Source organism: Rana temporaria, chromosome 2 (assembly GCF_905171775.1).
Source record: "Rana temporaria chromosome 2, aRanTem1.1, whole genome shotgun sequence".
Lineage (NCBI taxonomy): Eukaryota > Metazoa > Chordata > Amphibia > Anura > Ranidae > Rana > Rana temporaria.
The window spans coordinates 148,319,261-148,340,984 of NC_053490.1; the positions used below are offsets into that span (position 1 = coordinate 148,319,261).

General features: G+C 46.4%; 1 protein-coding gene across 2 annotated transcripts in view; it reads right to left on the reverse strand.

Annotated features, from left to right (window-relative positions):
• AKAP11 (A-kinase anchoring protein 11) overlaps window positions 1-20,327 on the reverse strand; it is a 98,959-nt gene extending 78,632 nt beyond the window's left edge. For both annotated transcript variants that reach the window (XM_040341304.1, XM_040341303.1), the window contains exon 1: window positions 20,114-20,327. The gene's annotated coding sequence lies outside the window, so the exon portion shown is untranslated. The remainder of the gene's footprint in view (window positions 1-20,113) is intronic.
• Window positions 20,328-21,724: the final 1,397 nt, after the last annotated feature.

Genomic DNA, 21,724 nt, shown 5'->3' on the forward strand with positions numbered 1-21,724 from the left:
ATGGTTGATGATTAACCACTTCCATACCAGGCACTTACGCACCTTCCTGGCCAAGCCAATTTTCAGCTTTCAGCACTGTCGCAATTTGAATGACAATTGCGCGGTCATGCTACACTGTACCCGAATGAAATTTTTATCATTTTGTTCCTACAAATAGAGCTTTCTTTTGGTGGTATTTGATCACCTACCGACATTTTTGAAAAAAAATAAGTTTTTTTTTTGTAAATAAGTAAGTTTTCTTCTTCAATTATGGGCACTGATATGGCGGCACTGATGGGCACCGATGAGGTGGCACTGATGGGCAACGAAAGGCGGCACTGGGCACTCTTTGGCGGCACTGATAGGTGGGCACTGGGCATAGGTGGGCACTAAGAGGTGGCACTGATGGACACTGAGGGGTGGCACTGATGGCATTGCTGGGCATCATTTCAGTCAGTGCCCATGTTGCCAGTCAGTTACCATTTGTGGGCACTGATTGGCATTGATTGTGTTAAAAAAAAAAAAAAATTGTGCCTATTTTTGCTCTATTGAGCACCGAGGGGGCACTCCGAGGGGGGGCTGCTCTGATAAACAATCAGCGCGAACCCCCCGTCAGGAGAGCCGCCGATCGGCTCTCCTCTACTCGCGTCTGTCAGATCAACGGCTCTTCCTGTTTACATCGTGATCAGCCGTGGTTGGACACGGCTGATCACGTGGTAAAGAGCCTCCGTTGGAGGCTCTTTACCGAGATCGGAGATGCAGGGTGTCAGACTGACACCCCGCATCACCGATCGCCGCTCTGCGCGCCCCCATGGGCGCGCGCCGGCATGTAATCCTGCAGGACGTCAATAGACGTCCAGTCAGGATTTCACAACCACTTCCCGGACGTCAATTGACTATTGACCGGGCAGGAAGTGGTTAAAAAACGGGCACATCCAAGTATGCAGGCATCCAGGGTAAAGCTATTCACATAGACCAGCCTCCTCACCACCATTGACATCATCCCTCCCAGGCTGCGCTCCACGAGCACTTCAAGCCTCGCTTTCAGATCGCTCTACTGCAGGGTAATCTTTACGGTCACGACTGCAGACAGCTTTACCCCGGATGCGCCTTTTTTAATTAATTATAAACCATGCGAGTTGCTAAATGTTGTACCTTCAATAAATGTAACCATATTACTACACTAATGCCGCGTACACACGGTCGTTTTTTGTGATGAAAAAAAACGACGTTTTAAAAAACGTCATTTAAAATGATCGTGTGTGGGCAAAACGTCGTTTTATGTCTTCAAAAAAACGACAAAAAAAAAAAATTCGAACATGCTTGAATTTTTTATGTAGTTTTTCAAAACGTTGTTTTTTCTGTCATAAAAAATGACCGTGTGTGGGCAAAACAAAAATGCTCGGCATGCTCAGAAGCAAGTTAGGACGCGAGTTTGAATGGAACAGAGTGCTGTCGTACGTGCTGAACGTAACCGCGCTTTGCTAGAGCTTTTGGAAAAAACGATGGTGTGTATGCTACATGGTTTTTGAAAATGAAGTTTGAAAAACTACGTTTTTTTTCCATGCTAAAAACGACCGTCTGTACGCGGCATTAGAGGCGTCTCTCTTCTCTTTTATACTCTGTAGCTCCTGCTCGATTTTGCTTCTAATTCCCTAGTGGAGGCTTCCATTTGTGGATGGACATTTTATGGTTACACAATCGGACTGCGATCATCTTTTTATATGGACTATAAACTGAAGGACTTATGAATAAATGGTTGTGGAACGAATCATTTGAGTTTCCATTATTTCCTATGGGAAAATTTGCTTTGATATACAAGTGCTTTGGATTATAGGCATGTTTCCCCAACGAATTATGCTCACAATCCAAGGTTTTACTGGTATACCAAAAATGAGCAACAGATCCAGAGCTATAGAGCCCACATTGTTAAAAGATAAGTTCACCTTTGGGAACAGGTTACATGTTCCAGCTGTTTTTAGGGTGGAACGTGTAACTAATGCTGCAGCATTCTGTGAATGAATGAACTACAAGTACCAACATCCTTTGCAGATGCCGGCTTGTAGTTCTCAAAGAGCTACCATGGCGCTTTGGAGCACATTGATTCTTCCTGTCAGTGTATCTGCTTGCCTGGGAGGGATGTATGGGCACACAGATCCACTAAGGCCTCGTACAAACAGGACCGGACATGTCCGCTGAAACTGGTCCGCCGACCGGTTTCAGCGGACAGATCCGATCGTGTGTACAGGCTAGCGGACAGATTTCCAGCGGACAAATGTTTCTTAGCATGCTAAGAAACCTGTCCGCTGGAAAGCTGTCCGGCGGACATCTCCGCTGGTTAGTACACCTAACCAGCGGACAGATATCTACCGCATGCGTCGAATGGATTCGACGCTTGCGTGGAAGTATTTTACTTCCTGGTTTGGTGACGTGGCGGCGTCAACGTCACCGCGCTGTCTGTCCGTGCGGATTTCGGTTTGATGGTGTGTACAGCCAGTATCAGACCAAAATCTCCGAGCACACTGTCCGCTAGTCTGTACGGGGCCTAAAAGGTCTGCAAGAGACAAGCATTGCACCAGTGAACTTATCCTTTAAATCATGGGTGCTGCTCAACCTGCAGTTCCCTAGCTTTTTACGTAACTACAAGTCCCATCATACCTCTGCTTTTGGGAGTCATGCTTGAACCCGTCAACCTTGCAGTGCCTCATGGAAGTTGTAGTTCTGCAACAGCTGGAGGGCCACAGGTAGAGCACGCATGCTTTAAGCCAATGTTTATATTTCTATATCGTTTTTTCAGTCAAGGCATCTTTTAAAAATCATGGACAATATTAAAGCGGTGGTTCCCCTAAAAATAAACTTTTGACATTGCATTTGCTACATTAATTACAATTAGAATCGGCTGGTTTTATTGAAAAAATACCTCCGTACGTAGCGTTTGCTATATTCGTTCCCACCGCCACTTCCGGGTACGATGCTGGCGGTGGGCGTTCCTAATTGATGGACAGGCATCCGACCGACGCATCCATCGCGTCACAAGATGCCGAAAGAAGCCGAACGTCGGTGCGGCTCTATACGGCGCATGCGCACCGGCTTCTTTCGGCATCTCGTGACGCGATGGATGCGTCGGTCGGATGCCTGTCCATCAATTAGGAACGCCCACCGCCAGCATCGTACCCGGAAGTGGCGGTGGGAACGAATATAGCAAACGCTACGTACGGAGGTATTTTTTCAATAAAACCAGCCGATTCTAATTGTAATTAATGTAGCAAATGCAATGTCAAAAGTTTATTTTTAGGGGAACCACCCCTTTAAGGTACTCCATTCTAAAATGTGAAAGCTACAGTATTATAATATAGTTTTACATAATGCAGCAACATCCACAAGTCCAAGTAGGTCACCCAATGTTAGAGGAGATTTATTCTGCCAAAGCAAATATACTTTTGCAAACTGGTACCGACTAGTATTCCAATGTTTCTCTTTTCCCTCAGCTAATGTGACCCCACCGCTGATGGAGAGGGGTAAGGGAGCATCAAACAAGGATGATATGCAGGTGACTGATATCCTCCTTATCAACTGATGATGCCATTGGGTGCTAGGATGCCAGCAGCTAGAAGGTTGTAATGGTGCACAATGAAAACCTACGATTTAGTGTAACTAAAAAGGCAGCCTTCATCCACTCACAGTCTTGTATACAATTGTTGGGCAATTTTTTATAATTTTGCCATGGAACCCTTGAGGAGTGCCCTGGTTGAAAAAGGCTGCGTTACGCCCAGAAGAATCTGAACATCCTGGTATTGCAGGAGACCCTGCAGAGGTTTCTGAAGCAGCCTTATTCATATATTTAGTGTATGTGTACTAACCAATAAATTATTAATACAATTACCGTATTTATCAGCATATAACACATTTTTCATTTTAAGAGGGGAGTTTCAGGATTTTTTATTTTAAATAAAAGAACTTTAAAGCAAAATAAGGGTCAGTGCCCATCAATGCAGCTTGATCAGTGCCCATCTGCAGCCTCACCATTGCCCATCAATGCAGCTTGATCAGTGCCCATCTGCAGCCTCACCATTGCCCATCAATGCAGCTTGATCAGTGCCCATCTGCAGCCTCACCATTGCCCATCAATGCAGCTTGAGCAGTGCCCATCTGCAACCTCCCCATTGCCATGAATGCAGCCTGATCAATGCCCATCTCAGGGGGGGGGGGGGGGTGAGCGCCATCAGATTACATACAGCGAAAATCTCCCGTTTACTCTGCGGCCTCTTTAATACAAAGTCCCACCTCCTGGAGCGGCTTCTATGATAGACAGAACATCGGTCCAATGCCAGCCCAGGAGACGGGACTTCCTATTATAAAGGCCGCTGAGGAAACCGGAGATTCTCGCTGTATGTAATCTCACCACGCTCGTCTCGCCCCCCTCCCCGTTCTCTCTGAGGCAGCCCAATTTGCAGTATCTGCATATAACATGCACACACCATTTGCAACCGATTTGCAGGGCGAAAAAGTGAGTGTTATTGCCAATACAGTACATTTTTTACTCATAATCCAGACAGTTAAAAGCCATATATCAGATATACTAACTACAGGAGCGTATGACAAAACACTGCTTATTTATAAACTTTCACCAGGTGAGTTGTTAAGCCCCCAATGGCCTTTCGAAATAAAGCTAGAACAATGTAAGCTAGTTAAAGCTGAACTTTACTCTCACACAACATGATCCATTTTTAATCCTACCTTCAGTAAACCGATAGGAAGGCATGTCAAATTTACTTGTTTTAAATTTTTTTTTTTTTTTACATTTCTTCAGTTACTTCCTGGATTCTGATCTAAATCATGTTATACATCCAAGGAGTCTCAATGGGCATTTTATTTATTATTTGGAAAAAGAGCTTTCTCAGCTAAGCAAATCTTCCTGCATGCATGAGCTAGGGGCAGATGGATTCCAGGAAGTAAATGCTACATGGATCATCTACGCTTACTCAAGGTACTCATAGTAGTGACGTATATTCACAATGGGCGGTCCAGAAGTGGTTAGGATAAAATGCCTTGTGTGTACAGCCCCCCCTAATACTTACTGGAGCCCCACCCCTGACCAGTGATGTCCACGAGTGTCTCAGTCGTCAGGGACTCTTCCTCCTGATTGGCTAACACACAGTAGAAGTGCCATTGGCCTTTGCTGATGTCAAAGTCCATTAGCCAATCAGGAGATAGAAGGGGCAGGGCCAAACTGCAGCTTCATGTCTGAATGGACACAGGGAGCTCCAGCTCAGCTGCCCCCATAGCAAGCTGCTTGCTTTGGGGGCAATGAACAGGAGGGAGGGACCAGGAACGCCGAAGAGGCACCAGAGAAGAGGAGGATCCGGGGGCTCTGTGCAAAACCACTGCGCAGGGCAGGCAAGTATAACTCCCCCCCCCCTTTTCTATAAAAACAAATGAGACTTTACAGTCACTTTAATGCACCTCAACGGTTGAAAATTGTGGTCTTGCTCCCCTCTTCATTGGTAGTAAGTGGCAGTGGGGCTTAGGGGGGCTAAGCCCCAGCATTAGTGATCACATGTTACGCCGCTTTCTCTCTACCCGAGGCTGGGTCTTTTTTTGTAGTCCTTCAGTGCTGACCACAGAGTGTTTCAGTGACTGGCACCCCACTGACGCTCTGGTGCCCAGCAAGTGGTGGACACAGCCCAGCACATAGGATACATGCAAAAATTTGGTGAGCCACGTGTTGGGCACACCCTTTTTTTTCTGCATCTGATCAACGCCAGTCAGCACTGGTGTGATGTGCAATGATGGCTGCTGCATGTCTTCACAGCGCATCAGATGGCACAGTTGCACAACGTGCTGCAGTGCAGAGACATGAACAGATTGTAAGTTTGTACACCCTCTAAATTACTATAAAAAAAAAAAGAAAAAGGGGGAAGAAGCACCGTCTTATAGGATCAGCTGGATGGCTAGGTTATAGGTATGGGTCAGGGAACGAGAACAGGGGACATTTTTTATTTAATTTAGTCATTAAACTTACCTCAAAACTTGCGTTAAGCGCTCCTAGCACTGGGTCTTTGATTTTGATACTCAAGTATGGATATTTCTCAGCATGTTCTCTGTGTGATGGAACAGTCTGTACCTCTATGAAGTAAAACTGCCACGCATGCTTTGTCTTTTGGCAAAGTTGCAAGGTACATAGCAGTAGCTCTCAGGCAGGTGTCTTCTGCATTACATCCCATTGTCTATGGCCACCCTTAGCCTGTAAGAAAAAAAAAATCCCCAGCATTTATTACATTCTGTGAAATTCAATGTACTGGAAGGCAACCTTACATAAAATGTGCACAAATGTTGCTTATAGTGTTCAGAAGGTGACAATAGAGAATTGCTGGATTTTGGTAGATTTTAATTGATTATAAAAAAAAAAGAAAAGAAAAGAAAAAAATATATAACTTTGCAAACAAGCTATACTTACCTGTTCTATGCAATGGCTCCTCTCTTCCCTGAGTGGCCTAATGCAGGCTCAATCCTGCCGTTTGTATCTATTAACACACACAATTTTTTTTACCTTAATGCAGAGAATGCATTAAAGCGTTTTCTACCCCAACACGTCATATTCCTGATAAGTGGCTGCTGTAGCACGTACTTGTATGAGAGAGTATCTTGTGAAATCCCTGACAGTCCCGCTGCTTTTCTATTAAAAACTGACCACACTAAGCATGAGAGTACAGCGTGGTTAGTTCTCCAGCTGTGCTGGGAACTCAGCATGCTCCTTTTCAATGGCCAGACTTGTCCTGACACGCCCCTTCCCCCCCAAAGTACAGACATTTAGTGGGAAGCTCAGTGTGCTGCCGCTTCTCTCTTCCTCCCCCCTGCCTCATATGGGGGGGGGTGTATTCATAGTGCTTTTTTTTCCCCGATCTATACAAAGATGTGTTGCCTTTCATTTCTATTTTAAACTGAATGGGTTGTTTTACAATTTGATCTTTTACAAATCACAAGGTAAAAAACCTTAAAGTATAGCTAGAAGCAAACAAATTTTTCTTGCACCCCCCCCCCCCCCCAAAAAAAAAAACTTCTGTACCTCTAAAATATAATATCTGTATGGTATAGAGGCAGCAAAATAGTCTATACCCCCCTGTGATGTTTGTTGCCCCCTCATTGAACTGCTATGCACAGTGAGCATAGTTGCCAACTTTTGAAATGTATTTTTATTTTTTAGAGGACTGGGTGACAGTAGAGGGACTGGGTGACAGCAGAGGGACTGGGTGACAGCAGAGGGACTGGGTGACAGCAGAGGGACTGGGTGACAGCAGAGGGACTGGGTGACAGCAGGAGACTGGGTGACAGCAGGAGACTGGGTGACAGCAGGAGACTGGGTGACAGCAGGAGACTGGGTGACAGCAGGAGACTGGGTGACAGCAAGAGACTGGGGATCAGCAGAGGCCTGGGTGACTGCAGGGCAGGGGGACTGGGCGGCAGCAGGCAGAGGACTGGGCGGCAGCAGGCAGAGGACTGGGCGGCAGCAGGCAGAGGACTGGGCGGCAGCAGGCAGAGGACTGGGCGGCAGCAGGCAGAGGACTGGGCGGCAGCAGGCAGAGGACTGGGCGGCAGCAGGCAGAGGACTGGGCGGCAGCAGGCAGAGGACTGGGCGGCAGCAGGCAGAGGACTGGGCGGCAGCAGGCAGAGGACTGGGCGGCAGCAGGCAGAGGACTGGGCGGCAGCAGGCAGAGGACTGGGCGGCAGCAGGCAGAGGACTGGGAGAAATTGGGTTGAAAAACTTACATTCAGGACAGTGCTACAAGAAAAACCAGATACCATCTTGATCTTTGTCAGCTAACAGAACTTTTTTACTTCTATGTAAAAGTCTAAAGATAGAAGTAATAAAGTTGACAAAGCCTTAAGATGGTATCTGTTTTTTTCTGTAGCACTGTCCTGAGTGTAAGAAAATCGAGCAGAGCAATTTTCAACCCAATTTCTCTCAGTTCAGTGGCTGCATAGAAAAAAAAAAAAAAAAACAACAGCATTTTTAGAGGCTTTTTTTCTTTACCTCCATGTTGCTCTGCCCTGAAGGACCGTGCGATCATCCCTGAGGCCGGACGCTCCGCCCCCAAGCGACAGGGTCACCCCTTGCCTGGCCACACCCCCTCACGAGTCCCGACCATTGACAATGAAGGAGGCGGGCCAGCTCCTCAGCACCAATCAGAGCCCTAACCCGCCGAACAGCTCTGCAGCTGGGGGAGCCGGGGGAGGGATCTGTTAGTCAGTGTATTGCATCATGCCATAGTTCCCTCCCCCGCGCCCCTACGCGATCCCCGGCCGGCAGCATACATTCTCTCTCCACCTCCATCTACACCGTACACACACTCCCGCAGGTAGTAGCGCGCCGGCCCTGGATAGGGCCCTAGGTAAACGCTGTGCCCAGACTTGCCTGCTCAGAAAGACGGCCCTGCCTAAACCTGTACAGTTTAGGAGATATTCATATCCACCCTGCATGCAGCCGCTGAGGTCAGCAGTGCATACTGCCGTAAAAAAAAAAAAATCAGAGCTCCTTGCTGGAAAGACGACTCCTGTGCGAATGCACGGGAGTGACGTCACCGCGGCACCGGCCATTCACAGCGCCGCGAACCTGCAAAAAAAACGATGAGGGAACATGTCAGCTCCACTCATCAGGAAAAGTTAATCAAAAGTGAAAGTACAAGAAACCACAAAATCTGGGTTGTCCCTAGAAAAGTAAGAGAGGGGAAACCTTCGAAAGGGGAAACTAGCTCTGGTGATCTGGGGGTCCCCAAGGAATTCCCCCAATTTGCAGGGATTGCCTCTCACTTTCTATTTGGCTATGGGACAGAAAGTGAAGGGGGAATCTCTTCAGTGGGAAAACAAAAAAGGAAGCAAACAGGGGCTATAAACTCTCCCTTGCTCTATCCAAAAACATGGAAAAAAAGTTTTGCCTATAGTTCTACTTTAAGCTTTTACAACTACTTTAAGTCATGACAAAAACAAAATCTAAGAAATGCAACTGCAGAAGGATTTATCAGTAATCCAGCAAACAGATCTCATCACTGATGCTGGATTGGCCTAGTTTTTGACATGTGCACAATGGACATAAGCAGTATAAATTTATTGCACCATACATTCACATCACAATGTAGATGCAGGCATAAAAATCTTCTCTTGCGATATGCAGGCAGCAGAACTAGAATAGCACATCATTCAGAACTTGTGTGGGAATCACAGAATAGCCACTTCCATCAGAGGTTATACATACAGGCAACATGAGTCAGGAAGAGACCCCATTCACACCACGGCGTTCCGGATCGCTGCTTTTCCCAATCTCAGCAAGAACGTGGGGCGTGCGTGCGATCTTCATTACTTTCAATGGCACCCAAATTGTGGCGCAATTTTTGCGTGACAAATCTTGATAAAAATTGCACAAACAGAATTGCGTTGTTTGTTCTGTTGTGCGACAGCTGTCCGTGTTTGTACTGTCATGCGACATGTCATGTACGTACGCATTGTGCAATTGTCTCCTCCTCTGTATGTTTGCAAGTATGTGACTGGGCCCCGGGATGTCTAACAGTGGCCCCAAATTCACACACAGGTGTAACAAAACGACAACGATAAAGGGAGTATACAACATGGGGAGAAGATTGCCAGAGAAGGCGTGCCACTGATCGAGATGGGTCTGCTGATTTAAAGCGGAGTTCCACCCAAAAGTGGAACTTCTGCTTAAACCACTCCTCACCCCCTTACATGCCACATTTGGCATGTAATTTTTTTTTGGGGGGGGGGGGGCTTCAGCAGGAGAGGGACATCCTGTCCCACTTCCTCCTTCCGCCGAGGGGCTGCTAAGGCGATCATATCGCCTTTTGGCGGCCCCTCCCGGTAGGCGATCGCCTGGGACACGCGACAGGTCCCAGGCGATCGTCTTTCCAATTAGATAGCGCAGCGCCGCTCGCGTATGCGCAGTGAGTGCCCGGCCGTGAAGCCGAAAGCTGTCACGGCCGGGCACTCATGCCCACAGTAACAATGAGGACGCCGGCCAGAGAGGGGGGGGGGGGGGAGAGGGGGAGAGCTTCGGCTGGCACGTCGCTGGAACGTGGAGCAGGCGAGTGTATGTTTATTAAAAGCGACCAGCTACACCTTTTGTAGCTGCTGACTTGTAATAAATATTAAAAATGCCTGGAACACCCCTTTAAGTAAATCAGGGTGTAGGTTACACCCTAAATATGGATATAACAGGCTGCAGAAGGTGAATTTACTGTATCTTTAAATCTTATTTTAATAAAATATTCAACAGCAAGCACTACGTCTGTAGAGGGATATTAATCCCAGTAACCTGGGTTTGATGATGAGCTTAAACCTGTGGGGGACATCTGTAGTGGGGAGTTCAATGATTGATGGTTTATCAGCATTTAACTCATCTGCCATTTCCCCCCATCATGGGTAAGTGCTACATATGACCTTTGTGATGGGGGTCATGCATTTAAGGTGAGAGAATGCCCAAAGTGGAATAGAGGTTGAGGCTTTTCTGTGGATCCACATAGTCTCAGACGTTACAACAGTTTAGACTGATTCATGGACTTGGATTTGCAGTTTGATTCAGCACTGATATTTTATTTTTTTGCAATTTTTATTGTATTGAGTTTATGTTATATTTATATTTGCACTTGCTTTTGGATGTGCTTATTTATTATTATTTTACTTTTAGTGCAGTACATACACATAATTACTTATCACTGGTCACTATTGGCTTGTAACTTCTATTTTGTTTAGTTTATGCCGAAAATTATTCGCTGATACATCAAACAATAGTAACCTGATGTAGCTTATAAACAACAAAAAAATAAAAATAAAAAAGGTACATTGCAAGACAACCTTCTTTTGCCATTAAAAAAAGTTATAGTGATTTGTATCAAGTAATGATTTATTGGCTTTACCCACTGTCCTGCTTTCATTAGTTTTAAGCAAATTGGAAAGCTGCTCACAAATGGAGAGATTCTGTAAAAATACCACTTTTTGGCCACTAGACAAGGGCATAATGAGCTAGTAGGCATAGCCGATTATTGTTTCGATTAATCGATTAATAACTTTGCAATTTGCATTTTTACTTTTTTTTTGCCCAATTTATTGTTGGGAAGATTAAAAAACACAAATTGCTGCAAAAACGCATTATATGCTTTTCTGCGGCTTCTCCATTGAAGTATATTGAACCAAAAAACGAAATGCCACCGTTTTGCCCTTTCCAAATACGCAGCAGCTGAAAAAAATCATGGATGTGAACGTGTCCCATAGGAAACCATGTAAAAGAACTGTAGTGTGTTTCTGCAAAAAGCAAAAAGCAACAAAAAAGGTGTGACCCAGGCCCGAGATGTTTACAAATGTGTACAAAAAGAGCAAATAGTTGCTACTGTAAGGGGTTCATTCTTTACTTTGGGACCGTGAAAGTAATATTTACAGTAGCAATTTGCTCTTTTTGTACCATAAAGGGATAATTTTATTTATTTTTTAACCCCGATTGACGATTAATTGATTCGTTATTTTGGCCCTACAATATACACTTATTGGGATATTTATTTTTTTACCATAAATATGTATTAGAATACATATTGGCCTAAATTGATTTAGACGTTTTTTACTTTTTTTACCCTCTTTAATTGGATGTGATTTATAGCAGAAAGCTATATATATTTTTTTTAATTGTCAGTCTTTTTTTGTTTAGGGTCAGTTCACACCATAGAAATTAAGTTCAAATGTGTTCCAGAAGCTTTTCTGCATGTGTGTTTGATGCGTTTTTGAGGCATTCCAGTGCATTTCCCCGCCCCCTTTTTTCCCCCCTCAACCTTAAATATGAAAATGTGTATTCCAGTGTGTTTTTACAGCGTTCCAGTACAGTAAAAATGCAGCACGTTCTACTTTTTTTATAGGACTGGAACTGCAAGCACTGGTGTAAATTATGCCATTGAAAACCATATAACCTACTTTGCATGTGCTTTTGATGCAGAAAAAAAAAATGCACTGGACTACATATGGTGTAAACCAGGGCTCGACATATCCCGGTCGCCATGGCGACTAGAAATGGGGTCCTGGCGACTTGGCTTGGAAGGGGGGCAAAAAAATAAATAAAAAATTATTACCACCAGATGTGTAAGCTGGCGCCATCTAGTGGTGGCTGTTGGTATTACAAGTTAAACAGCAATTCTAATGTAATTTTTCACTGTTTTCACTGCCATCTCCTTCCCTCTAATTAGAACCCCCAAACATTATATATATTTTTTATCCTAACACCCTAGAGAATAAAATGGCGATCATTTCAATACTTTCTGTCACGCTGTATTTGCGCAGCGGTCTAACAAGCGCACTTTTTTGGGAACAAATTGCACTTTTTTTAATTAAAAAAAAATAAGACAACAGTAAAGTTATCCCCATTTTTTTTAATATTATGAAAGATAATGTTACGCCTAGTAAATTGATACCCAACATGTCACGCTTCAAAATTGCGTCCGCTCGTGGAATGCCGACAAACATTTACCCTTTTTACCCTTTAAAATCTTCATAGGCGACGTTTAAAAAAATCTACAGGTTGCATGTTTTGAGTTACAGAGGAGGGCTAGGGCTAGAATTATTGCTCTCGCTCTACCAATCGCGGCGATACCTCACATGTGTGGTTTGAACACCGTTTACATATGCGGGCGCTGCTCACGTATGTGTTCGCTTCTGCGCGCAAGCTCGTCGGGACGGGGTGCGTTTTCTGGCTCCTAACTTTTTTAGCTGGCTCCTAGATTCCAAGCAAATTTGTCAAACCCTGGTGTAAACTGTCCCTTATAGCGCAAAAAAGAAAAACCGCAGTGGTGATCAAATACCACCAAAAGAAAGCTCTATGCATGGGGGGTACATTTTGTGTACAACTTCCTACAACCACGAAGTACCGTATCGTAAAAATGGCATGGTCATGAGGGGCATGCAGGTAAATAATACCTCCTGTGCTGCAGCAGCCCCCACCTAATATAGAAAAACGTTGGTTTGAGTGCGTTTTGCAAGACAATACAAGTAGCGTCATGTCACAACTGAGTATAAAAGAGGCTCCTCTAAGTGTAGCAATATGGTTACATTTAGTGAAGGTACAACATTTAGCAACTCACATGGTTGATGATTAAAAGAGGCACATCCAAGTATGGAGGCATCCGGGGTAAAGCTGTCCATATTATAGACCATCCTCCTCACCGCCATTGTCCCTTCCACGCTGTGCTCCACAAGCGATTCAAGCCTCGCTTTCAGATCGCTCTACTGCAGGGTAGTCTTCCTGGTCAAGATTGCAGACTGACAGCGGTGAGGACGGTCAATGTGGATCGCTTTACCCCGGATGCCTGCTTACTTAGATGTGCCTCTTAATCATCAACCATGCAAGTTGCTAAATGTTGTACCTTCATTAAATGTATTCAAATTGCTTCCCTTGAGAGGCGCCTCTCTTCTCTTTTATACTCTGTAGCCCCTGCTGGATTTTTCTTCTAATCCCCTTGTGTAGGCTGCCATTTGTGGATTGACATTTTATGGTTACACAACCTATCACATTGCTATAATCTTTTTATATGGACTATAAATTGAAGGACTTCTGAATAAATGGTTGTGGAACGAATCATCTGAGTTTCCATTATTTCTTATGGGGAAATTCGCTTTGATATACAATTGCTTTGGATTACAAGCATGTTTCTGGAACGAATTATGTTCACAATCCAAGGTTTTATTGTACTGTGAGTCGCCTCTCGATGTCCATGAGAGCCTTGCCTCTACGGCAGGCATGTCCAAAGTCCGGCCCGCATTGTGGGTTTCGGATGGCCCGTCTGGTCATTTTGCCATGTATATCTTTTGTGTCCCCCAACGAATCCCCAAGCGCCAGGGGCCACAAAAGAAAAACATGCTGGCTGCCGGGGAGGAGGCGGGACGAGCACCGTGCATACAGGAGTATTTCCTGTTTACAAGGCGACCTCTGTAAAAGAAAGTCCCGTCTCCATTGGATGACTGTTCTGTTCATCACAGGAGGCGGAACTTTCTATTAAAGAGGCCGCCGATAAAACAGGAGTTTCTCTTGTATGTCTGTCGGTGCTCGTCCAGTCCCTCCCCATCTCCTTCAATACTGCAGATGGGCATGAATCAGGCTGCAATGGTGAGTCTGCATTCAGGGCAATAGGGGGGTGCTGCATTCAGGGCGAGGCTGTATTGATGGGCAGTGACCCTTATTTTGGTTCACAGTTCTTTATTTAAAATGTAAGATTTTTTTTAAAGTGAAGGTGCGTGCTATACACCGATAAATACGGTATGTCCAAATAACACGCCTGAGCTCATCTCTTCACCACACACAGCCACAAAGGCAAAATAATTCTTCTTGGGTAGTGTATTAGTGCTCGGAGGAACACACTTAGACCGAATTTTAATGGTTCACAGAATGTCAGGCAAAATGGTCGGCCCTCACACATGGTCACTTCATCAAATCTGGCCCTCTTTGAAAAAAGTTTGGACTGCTCTACAGGGACTCACACTCTGAATTGGCAGCTGTCAATCACAGCCAGTGGACCAATCAAGATTGATGAATGGGTACACAGAGCCATGGCTCATGAGCGCGCCTACTTGGGTGGCCCCACAGCAAGCTGCTTGCTGTGGGGGCACTTGGCAGGAGAGAGGAGCCAGGAGCACCAGCTTGGGACCCGAATAGAAGAGGATCGGGGCTGCTCTGTGCAAAACCACTGCACAGAGCAGGCAAGGATAACAGGAGATAAAATATTATAATTTTTTTTTGCTTTTTTTAAGCAAGGCTTTAAATGGGTTGTAAATTTTTGTTTTTTATTTTCTAAATAGGTTCCTTTTAAGCCAGTGCATTGTTGGTTCACTTACGTTTTTCTTCGATTTCCCTTCTAAATGTTTTTTTTTCTTTGTCTGAACTTCTCACTTCCTGTTCCTCCTCGGTAAGCTGTTCTGGCGGCTGACTAACCCCCAGCCAGAACAGCTCGGATGATGGGGGCAAGCTTACTGAGGAGGAACAGGAAGCGAGAAATTCAGACAAAGAAAAAAAACATTTAGAAGGGAAATCGAAGGAAAAGGTAAGTGAGCCAACAATGCACTAGCTTAACCACTTCCATACCAGGCACTTACGCAGCTTCCCGCCCAAGCCAATTTTCAGCCAATTTTCAGCTTTCAGCACTGTCGCACTTTGAATGGAAATTGCGCGGTCGTGCGACGCTGTACCCAAACAAAATTGGCGTCCTTTTTCCCCCACAAATAGAGCTTTCTTTTGGTGGTATTTTATCACCTCTGCGATTTTTTTTTTGCGCAACAACTAAAAAAAGGCTGAAAATTTGGAAAAAAAATACGTTTTTATTTTTTTCTGTTATTTTTTTTGTAAATAAGTTTTCTCTTTCAATTACGGGCACTGATATGGCGGCACTAATGGGCATCGATGAGGTAGTACTGACGGGCACAGATGAGGTGGCACTGATTGGCGCCGCTGGTATGCGACACTGATGGGCACTCATAGGCGGCACTGATGGGCACACATAGGCGGCACTGATGGGCACACATAGGCGGCACTGATGGGCACACAGGCGGCACTGATGGGCACACATAGGCGGCAATTATGGGTGGCACTGATGGATACTTATGGGTGGCACAGATGGGCACTGATAGGTGGGCACTGGGCATGGATGGGCACTGTGGGGTGGCACTGATGGACACTGGGGTGGCACTGATGGACACTGTGGGGCGGCACTGATGGACACTGTGGGGCGGCACTGATTGTGCCAGGTTGCCAGTCAGTGCCCATTTGTGGGCACTGATTGGCATCTTTTTTAGACTTCTTTTTTTTGCAGGCTTTTTTTTTTTTTTTCAGGCTTTTTTTTTTTTTTGCAGGCTTTTTTTTTTTTTGCCCACCCTGGTGATCCAGGGTGGGCATCCCTGGCGGTCCAGTGTGGCGATCCGAGGGGGGGCTGTCAGGAGAGCCGCCGATCGGCTCTCCTCTACTCGCGTCTGTCAGACGCGAGTGAGGAAGAGCCATCGACGGCTCTTCCTGTTTACATCGTGATCAGCCGTGATTGGACACGGCTGATCACGTGGTAAAGAGTCTCCGCCGGAGGCTCTTTGCCGAGATCGGAGATGCAGGGTGTCAGACTGACACCCCGCATCACCGATCGCCGCGATGCGGGGCCCCACGGGCGCGCGCGGCATGAAATCCTGCAGGCCGGGTGGGAAGTGGTTAAAGGAACCTATTTATAAAATACAAAACAAACCTTTACAACCCCTTTGATAGCACTTTAAATGTAATTGTAAGGCCCCGTACAGACGACCAAACATGTCTGCTGAAACTGGTCTGCGGACCAGTTTCAGCAGACATGTTTGGTCGTGTGTAGGCCCGAGCGTGCAGGATTCCAGCAAACATTTGCCCGCCGGGCCTTTTCCCAGCGGACAAATATTCCTGGACTTGTTTTAAAACAGTCCGCTGGAATCCTGCCCGCTCGGACATGTTCGGTCGTCTGTACAGACCTACCGTACATGTCCGAGCGCCCGCCATCCCTCGCATGCGTCGAATGACTTTGACGCATGCGTGGAAGCATTTAACTGGCAGGCCCGCCCACGTCGCCGCTTCATTGTCGCGGCGACACCGCGTCATCGACGCGGCGACACCGCGGACACGCCCCGCGTATTGTTTACGCGCAGCTTTCTGTACGATGGTTAGTACAGCCATCGTACAGAAAGCCCCGGGCAGACATGTACGGTGAAAACGGTCTGGCGGACCGGTTTCATCGTACATGTTTTCTGGTGTGTACACGGCCTTATGCTTTATTTTAACCTCCAGTCTATCTGCCTTTAGCTCCTCTGGGTTCAGATGCTGATCTTCCCTACAAAAAGCCTTTAGGCCACTTTTACACTGAGGCGCTTTAAAGGCGCTATAGCGCTAAAAATAGCACCTGTAAGGCGCCTCACACTGGAGCTGGAGCAGTGCGTTTGCGGGACGTTAAAAAAAAAAAAAAAAAAAAAAAGTCCTGCAAGCATACGCCACTTCTAAAGCATCCCATCCCAGTGAAATCAATGGGCAGCGCCGCCAAAGCGCCTGCAAACCGCTTTGGCAGCGGCGGTTTAAACCCTTTTTCGGCCGCCAATGGGGTTAAAAGTGCCCGCTAGCAACCGAAAATCGTTGCTAAAATTGACAGAAAACAGTGGTGCTTTACCGTCAAAGCCCCAAACGCCTTAGTGTGAAAGTGCATTTAAAAGTGATTGTAAATGGAGGGAGGGAGATGGATGCTGCTGCTCCTGGGCACAACGCTGGGTTGAAATCAAGAATACAGGGGAGGGGAAGCTGGTCACAGGTGGTCTTTTACCCTAAAAAAACCTTCTGCCTTTAAAATCACGTCCTTCTCCTGCCCAGGACTACATGTCCCATGAGGCATTGCTCCTCACACATTCACAAGGTCTCAGGCACTTACTGACATGTATGGATGGTGTACTGAGTTGTGTATATACACTGATATGTATACACCATCCATCCATGTCAGTATACACAGATCAGTACACTTTGCATACTGACATGTAAAAAAATAATGCATTCGGTATGCAGGCCAACTAATCGGCTGACCAACTAATTGATGATGAAAATTGTTGACAACTATTTTTAATATCAATTATGTTGATTAGATGTTTCAGCCCCAGATTGCACCACACAAGGGAGGTGCCATTGAGCCCAAAGTTCAGACCTCCCCCTCTCTTCCCTGCAGTCTTCTGGGACAAATCACAGGTCGCAAAAGACCATGGGACCATTCACAAGGCACAGAGCAACTCGAGCATGCGCAGTAGGAAACAGGCTTCACTTCCTAGAGATTCTGGCCCCTGTACCTGAAGCTGATTGAAGAATCTGCTCAGGCGAGGATGGGGAATGCAATAAATGAGGCCTTAAAGTATGTTTTTATTGAGAAAAGCTGAGGAAGAAGAGGCTTTTCTAAGGATAGATGCAGCAAACATGCAGATACTTTATTATATGGAGAAATCTAGACACAATATCAGAGAAATCACGTACCAAGTCATTGTTATCTGCCGCTTTGACACTATCCTGGCAGCCAACACTCACATAAATCCTGCATGGCCTCCTCCATCCAGCAGAAGTCACTCCTGGACTGTAGATTTTATTAAACCCTTCTATCCTTTACAGACAAGGAAGCTGCCATTTGCTGGCTTGACGGTTCTCTTGAGATCCCAAGCACCTGTGACAGTTATCACACATGGCATGCTTTGAACGGAACCCTTTTGGAAAATGTATTACTAAACCCAGGACCCTGCATTCACTTTATCTGCTCTCAGAACATGGAAACACAAATATTTTAGTAAATATAAACTGCTAAATACCCTTTCTCATCAGCAGCCTTGTGATTTCTATCAGTGTCTGGTTAAAGCTTGTAGGAGAAGTTTTCATTCTGCTCTGACTGTCCTATAAAGGCTGTACGACCCTTGACCCTCTGTGTGGACAGTGCTGATCACATGCACCCTTCCAATAAAAAAACATGTCTAGCAACACACACTAAACTGAGCATGTGCAGATGGTCCCTAAGGCTCTGCTCTATCAGCAGATTGATTGGGGACAGTGGGAGAAGACAGGATCAAACAGCCATTTTACACAATGTGGCGGATTAACCCCTTAGGTTCCACAGTGAGTATAAAAAGCATGCTTTACTGCATATATACAGACTGATATTACCGCTGTGGGTTTAGTTCCTCTAGAACAGGAGTTCAACAAATAAATGTGGCAGTTATAGATCATGTTATTGTGTGTGGGAATACAGGCAGACATGATCCATGCTGAGCACAGCACTATACAGGGAAGTAGGCTCACAGTATGAGCAAAGCAGCAGGAAGTGGCACCTTTGTGTGTCGCCCATAAAGGGACTGAAGGGGAGAATAAAGCGGACTTCCACCCAAAAGTGGAACTTGCGCTCATATGTTGTCGTCCCCCTCCGGTGCCACATTTTGCACCTTTTGGTGGTGAGCCGTGACCTCTTTGACAGGTATTATGTCCCCTCTTCCAGGAGACTGGGCCGCGGCAAATGAAAGCGGAGTTCCACCCAAATATGAAACTTCCGCTTTTCGTAAACCCTCCACTTTTCGGCACCTTTCAGGGGGGAGGGGGGGTGCAGATACCCATCCAAGACAGGTATTTGCACCCACTTCCGTGAATACACTCCTGCAGCAGTAACGCCCCTACCCACACCCCCGGCTGTCTTCTGGGAAACACACTGTTCCCAGGAGAGAGCGGGGACCAGTGATGGTGCGCGGCGCGACTCGCACATGCGCAGTAGGGAACTGGGTAGTGAAGCCGCAGCACTTCACTTCCCGATTCCCTCACCGAGGATGGCGGTGGGTGCAGCCAAGGGACAATCGATTGGTCGGCCTCGGGCGGCTGACATCGCGGGTGCGCTGGACAGGTAAGTGCCCATATTTTAGCAATCAGCAGCTGCAGTATTTGTAGCTGCTGGCTTTAAAAAAATATATTTTTGGCAGAACCTCCGCTTTAAGCCAGCAGCTCAGCTCCCTCCTCCTTCCCACACTGTCAGGCCAGTAGGAGAAAGGAGTGGTGCCTTGCGCATGCGCAGTAGGGTTCCCTGTGTGAAGCTGTAAGAATACACTACCGGGTTCCCTTAACCCGCAATGGTGGCGGCAGAACCTGACAGCTGATGGAAACATCAGCTGCAATGCCGACATCGCTGGACTACAGGACAGGTAAGTGTCCGATTATTAAAAGTCTGAAGCATGTGTAGCTGCTGGCTTTTAGTTCTTGCAGGGGGGGGCGGACCTCTGCTTTAAGTAAATAACCTTCTTATACAGAAGTGCGCACTAACAAGTGGTTGATCTTACACAAGCATATCTCAATAAGTAGCATTGCAATACAATGGGGGATTTACTGAGACTGTGCATGGCAACCAATCAGCTTCTAGCTTTCATTTTGACTGAACAAGCTGAAACTGGAAGCTGATTGGCTGCCATGGACGTCACTGGATCATGTACTAAACACCAGACATCTGTAAGGTGCCCAGGAGTAATGGAGGGCATAAACACATCACAGGCAGCGCACAGTCAACATTCATGAGAAGCCAACAAGTGACAGGACAGCCGTCATTACCAGGTTCAGGCCCCCCACTGACTGCTCCTCCCAGAGGACAGCTGCGGCCCAGCGGATCCCTCCTTACTGCAATCCCCGGTAGCTCAGGACCCCAGAACACGATCATTCAGGATCTTCATCCCCTCACAGCCCGCTCCTGGGCAGGCTCAGCTGCGCAGCTGACGGAGGTGCTGTGACTCCATCCACTGACGGCTCTGACGTCATCATCCGGCGCCCTGCCTGGGGCGCATTGATTGGCAAAAGGAGTGCTGTGGTTGGCAAGTGGGCGGGAGGCTGCCTCTGCTCATCAGTACACAATAAACACAGCAAATTCTAGAGAAAAGGCTGTCCGTGAGGCTCTCGTATACCTCTCATAGGGTAGGAGCTAAAAGTGGCTTATTAAAGAGCAAAGGGTCATTTTTATTTTTGGCTGCAGCACCAAGCACATTCGTTCTATGTAATGGAGTGTATTCTGTGATCTGCAGGCCAAAAAACAAGATCATACTCCTATAATGCTCGCTCTCCGTACCACTTTTATTAGGATAATGACGTTGTAGCATGGAGATTTGTAGCTCATGAAGATCGGTATCCCTGCCATCAACTGCGCATGTGCTGATTTTAGGCAATTGAAGTCGAGCGCAGAGCTACTGCCGACAGTACACACCAGTGAAACTTCGGTCGGCATCCAGGCTCTTTCCTTAACATCCCCGTGGATTGGAAGATGTTAAAAAAAGAGCCAGGAGGCCGAGCGAGCCGTCCGAGCGAAGCGAGGACGTGAGGCCGACTGGCCACTTTCTCCTAAGTCCACGTCGCCCCGAATGCTGGGTTCGCTGGTGTGTACTGTTGGAAATCCATTGCTCTGCGCTCGAATTCAATAGCCTGAAATCGGCACATGCGCAGTCGATCTTCATGAGATACAGATCTGCATGCTAGAACATTGTACTTTGGAGTCCTATTTTTTTTTAACCATTGTTACATAAGTCTATGTACTCTGATAAAGAATTGAAAGAAAAACCCTAACGACACCCTAAACGCAGATCACAAGCGCTTGCCTGCATCGGATCGCATCTTAGATAACAAGTAATCGTGCTGCAAGTTTGAAAATGACTTGCTAAGCTCTTGCTAGACTTCCCGGGCTTCACAAGTGTGTTGCAAAATTGCAGCAAGTCCGCATTGCATGACTCCAGATGAACTTTCTCTGCAAACATTCTGCAAGTTCTGGTTCAGTTATGTTGTGAAATAGTAATCATTCCCACCAGAGGGGTCACTGGTTCTCAACCCGGGGTACGCACACCAAGGGCAGGGGGTACGCCGCCTAGAGTCGGCGCCAGGGCTGCTGATAGGCAAAACTCCACAGAAAACTAATTCATGTAAAAAAAAAAATCTCCACAGCCCTGACTGAACATGATTTGTGCCACCCATGCCGCCAATGCCATATTGTGCTGCAGACAGTGCCACCCATGACGCTAATGCAATATTGCATGTGCTGACTGTCTGCAGCACAATATGGCATTGGCGGCTTTGGTGGCACTGTCTGTAGGTAGCACATGCGTTCTGGCCCATAACGCATGTGCTGCTTGCAGAGACAGTGCCCCCCATGCCGCCAATGCCGTAATGTGCTGCAGACAGTGC